We start from the raw sequence: 5,000 nt of genomic DNA on the forward strand, positions 1-5,000 counted from the left end.
ACAAAATCCTAAACCGGAAGTTGGCCCAAAAATCCGTTTTTTTCTCCCGACGAGGGTGTTTTCAGCGGCCGGAGGGACCTTCCCATCGCCCGTCTCCGGCGGAGGCGTCCGAATCCGCTGAAGGGCGAAAAGCAGCCGAATTTCCAAGAAACACCCCTTCCCTATATATGTCTCCGGAGACCAACCACCCCTCCCCCAAAACACCCTTATAACACGCGAGTCAATACGAATTTTACCCCGAATCCAGGCTGACACCGGACGAGAAGGCGTCGCAGCAGCGGAAGCCCGGCCCGGCGGCGGGTGGCCCGGCCGGCCGTGGGCGAACCCCGGACGCCGCGTCCCGATGGTGCCCACCCCGGGGACCCTGCTTCCCTCGAAGACCCCGTCTCCGCTGGAAAAAATCCGGTCAGCGGGCCCCCCGGCCTTCCTCCCGCCGTGTCCAGCCGCCCGGTCGAGGAGGGTGCCGCTGCCGGCCCGACCCGCCCGTGGAAAATCGAGCACGGGCCCTGGCCGCCCCGGCACCCGGCCCACCCCGGGCAAACCCCGGGACGCCGCGTCCGATGGTGCCCATCCCGGGGACGCTGCATCCCCGGGTGACCCCGTCTCCGCTGGAAAAAATCCGCCCAGCGGCCCCCTGCTCCTTCCCCGCCGAGCCCAGCCGCCCGGTCGAGGTGGGTGCCGCTGCCGGCCCGACCCGCCGTGGAAAATCGAAGCCGGGCCCTGGCCGCCCCGGCACCCGGCCCACCCCGGGCAAACCCGGACGCCGCGTCCGATGGTACCCACCCCGGGACCCTGCGTCCCCGCTTGACCCCCTGGCAGCAGGACGAAAGACCCCTCCCGATAAACACCGCTTACAACACGAGTCAATGCGAAATTCACACCGAGGGCGACACCGGACGACCCGACGGCGCAGCGGCGGAGGGCTCGGGCCGCCCTGGGCAAACCGAGGACGGCGAATCCGATGGTGCCCACCGCGGGGAGCCTGCGCCCTCGGACGACCCCGTTCTCGCGGGAAACAGTCCGGCGAGCGGACCCCCGGCCCCTTCCCCCGCTGTCGGCCGATCCGACGGTCAGAATCTCCTGCCGACTCCTGGCTGGGTGAGCGGGGGTGTCGGCTCGGCATGCGGGGCGCTGTCGGCCCGCTGCGTCGAGATCTGCCGGTCGGAATCGTCTGCCGACGCCCGGGTGGGTGAGCGGGAGGGTCGGCTCGGCATGCGGGGCGCTGTCGGCCCGCTGCGTCGAGATCTGCCCGTCACAATCTCCCGCCATCTCCTGCGTGGGTGAGCGGGAGGGTCGGCCCGGCATGCGGGGCGCTCTCGGCCCGCTGCGTCGAGTTCTGCCGGTCGGAATCTCCGGTGAGCAGCCAGAAGTGTTCACATACATTACAAAAAGGTACTGTGCTGCCTCCAAAGAGGTTTAAAATGCATGTGTGTTGTTTGCATTTCATCGCAGTTTGAAAATTTCCTTCCCATGATAATAGCATGAAGTATTAGCATGTTGAATCCCAAAAGAATTGAATTAGAGGTGTGTAATCAAAGTTTCATTGAAGGCAGTTCAGTATTTCAAAAAAAATCATTTCAGAATCAAGCATGAAGTAATGACACACTTTCCGAAAAACTACTGTATTGTGTCCAAAAAGATTTTAATCACACGTTGCAATCAATGGTACCTTTTTTAACAAAAAAAAAAAATAGTTACTGTATTACCACCAAAGAAAAATGTTCTAAGATGTGTCCACCCATCGCGTACAATTACAAATTTCATTCAAATAATCTGCATGTAGTATAATTCACATATCAGCTCCAAAAATCACTGCATTCCCCCTGTATTGTCTTATCAGCATTTCAGTATAGTGTAACAATTTCATTCGAACAGGAAGGGCATGACGTATTACCACATAAAATCCTGGCTGGCCTGGCCATCCTGTCGAAATAAAAATGAAATTATAAATTTAACAAAAAAAAGCCCCCGGCAGACAGAGTCCAATTCCATGGATCTGCCTCCGGGGGCCTGTCGGCATGCTGTTCGGATGTCTCCCGCTCTCAGGCCTCGGACAACTCTTGATTGCAAGAGCGACGCCCTGGCCTCGACGCACGGAGGACTGGCGGCCTGGACATCCTGTCGAAATAAGAATAAAGATAAAGTTTTTATTTCAGAAAAAAAGAAAAGCCCCCGGCAGACACAGCCCAATTCCATGGACCTGCCTCCGGGGCCCTGGCCGACTGGTGTTGGGCTGTGTCCCGCTCACGAGCCCCTGCCGAACCTCGGAGATCAAGAGCGGGTGCCTGGCCTCGACCTACGGGGCCCTGTTGGACTGGTGTTGGGCTGGCTGTCGCTCAGGAGCCCCTGCCCACCTCGGAGAGGAAGAGCAGGTGCCTAACCTCGACGTACGGGGGGCTAGTGGACTGGAGGTGAGCTGTGTCCGGCTCAAGAGCCGCTGCCCACCTCGGAGTTGAAGAGCGGGTGCCTAACCTCGAAGTACGGGGCCCTGTCGGACTGGAGGTGGGCTGGCTGTCGCTCAGGAGCCCCTGCCCACCTCGGAGAGGAAGAGCGGGTGCCTAACCTCGACGTACGGGGGGCTAGTGGACTGGAGGTGAGCTGTGTCCGGCTCAAGAGCCGCTGCCCACCTCGGAGTTGAAGAGCGGGTGCCTAACCTCGAAGTACGGGGCCCTGTCGGACTGGAGGTGGGCTGGCTGTCGCTCAGGAGCCCCTGAAAACGTCGGAGTGGAAGGGCGAGTGCCTGGCCTCGACGTACGGGGGGCTGGCCGACTGGAGGTGGGCTGGCTGTCGCTCAAGAGACCCTGACCACCTCGGAGTTGAAGAGCGGGTGCCTAACCTCGAAGTACGGGGCCCTGCCGGACTGGAGGTGGGCTGGCCTTCGCCCAGGAGCCCCTGCCCACCTCGGAGAGGAAGAGCGGGTGCCTAACCTCCAAGTACGGGGGGGCTGCCGGACTGCTGTTGGCCTGGCTGTCGCTCAGGAGCCGCTGCCGAACTCGGAGTGGAAGAGCGAGTGCCTGGCCTCGACGTACGGGGCCCTGGCCGTCTGGAGTTGGCCAGGGTGTCGATGCCGAGTCGGAGAGGTAGAGCGAGTGCCTGGCCTCGACCTACTGGGGCCTGGCCGTCGCTCAACAGCCCCTGCCGACGTCGGAGAAGTAGTGCGAGTGACTGGCTTCGACGTACGGGGGGCTAGCGGACTGGAGGTGGGCTGGCTGTCGCCCAGGAGCCCCTGCCCACCTCGGAGAGGAAGAGCGGGTGCCCAACCTCGACGTACGGGGGGCTAGTGGACTGGTGTTGGGCTGGGTGTCGCTCACGAGCCCCTGAAAACGCCGGAGTGGAAGGGCTAGTGCCTAACCTCGACGTACGGGGCCCTGGCCGACTGGAGGGGGGCTGGCTGTCGCTCAAGAGCCGCTGCCGACGTCGGAGAAGTAGTTCGAGTGACTGGCTTCGACGTACGGGGGGGCTAGTGGACTGGAGTTGGGCTGGCTGTCGCCCAGGAGCCCCTGCCCACCTCGGAGAGGAAGAGCGGGTGCCCAACCTCGACGTACGGGGGGCTAGTGGACTGGTGTTGGGCTGGCTGTCGCCCAGGAGCCCCTGCCCACCTCGGAGAGGAAGAGCGGGTGCCCAACCTCGACGTACGGGGGGCTAGTGGACTGGTGTTGGGCTGGGTGTCGCTCACGAGCCCCTGAAAACGCCGGAGTGGAAGGGCTAGTGCCTAACCTCGACGTACGGGGCCCTGGCCGACTGGAGGTGGGCTGGCTGTCGCTCAAGAGCCGCTGCCGACGTCGGAGAAGTAGTTCGAGTGACTGGCTTCGACGTACGGGGGGCTAGTGGACTGGAGGTGAGCTGGCTGTCGCTCAGGAGCCCCTGCCGACGTCGGAGAAGTAGTTCGAGTGACTGGCTTCGACGTACGGGGGGGCTAGCGGACTGGTGTTGGGCTGGCTGTCGCTCAGGAGCCCCTGCCCACCTCGGAGAGGAAGAGCGGGTGCCCAACCTCGACGTACGGGGGGCTAGTGGACTGGTGTTGGGCTGGCTGTCGCTCAGGAGCCCCTGAAAACGTCGGAGAAGTAGTGCGAGTGCCTGGCTTCGACGTACGGGGGGGCTAGTGGACTGGAGGTGGGCTGGCTGTCGCTCAAGAGCCGCTGCCGACGTCGGAGAAGTAGTTCGAGTGACTGGCTTCGACGTACGCGGGGCTAGTGGACAGGAGGTGAGCTGGCTGTCGCCCAGGAGCCCCTGCCGACGTCGGAGAAGTAGTGCGAGTGCCTGGCTTCGACGTACGGGGGGGCTAGTGGACTGGAGGTGAGCTGGCTGTCGCTCAGGAGTCCCTGCCGACGTCGGAGAAGTAGGGCGAGTGCCTGGCTTCGACGTACGGGGGGCTAGTGGACTGGAGGTGAGCTGGCTGTCGCCCAGGAGCCCCTGCCCACCTCGGAGAGGAAGAGCGGGTGCCCAACCTCGACGAACGGGGGGCTAGTGGACTGGTGTTGGGCTGGGTGTCGCTCAACAGCCCCTGCCCACCTCGGAGAGGAAGAGCGGGTGCCTAACCTCGACGTACGGGGGGCTAGTGGACTGGTGTTGGGCTGGCTGTCGCTCAGGAGCCCCTGCCGACGTCGGAGAAGTAGTGCGAGTGACTGGCTTCGACGTACGGGGGGCTAGCGGACTGGAGGTGGGCTGTGTCCCGCTCAAGAGCCCCTGCCGACGTCGGAGAGGAAGAGCGGGTGCCTGGGCTCGACCTACGGGGGGCTAGTGGACTGGAGGTGAGCTGGCTGTCGCTCAAAAGCCCCTGGAAACGTCGGAGAGGAAGAGCGGCTGCCCGGTCTGGAGGTACGGGACCCTGGCCCACTGCTGTTGGGCTGTGACCCGCTCAACAGCCCCTGCCCGCCTCGGAGTGTAATGGCGGCTGCCTGCCCTCGAGGTACGGTGCCCTGGCCGTCTGGAGTTGGCCAGGGTGTCGATGCCGAGTCGGAGAGGTAGAGCGAGTGCCTGGCCTCGACCTACGGGGGCCT

This window comes from Lytechinus pictus, unplaced genomic scaffold (genome assembly GCF_037042905.1).
Source record: "Lytechinus pictus isolate F3 Inbred unplaced genomic scaffold, Lp3.0 scaffold_301, whole genome shotgun sequence".
Taxonomy (NCBI): domain Eukaryota; kingdom Metazoa; phylum Echinodermata; class Echinoidea; order Temnopleuroida; family Toxopneustidae; genus Lytechinus; species Lytechinus pictus.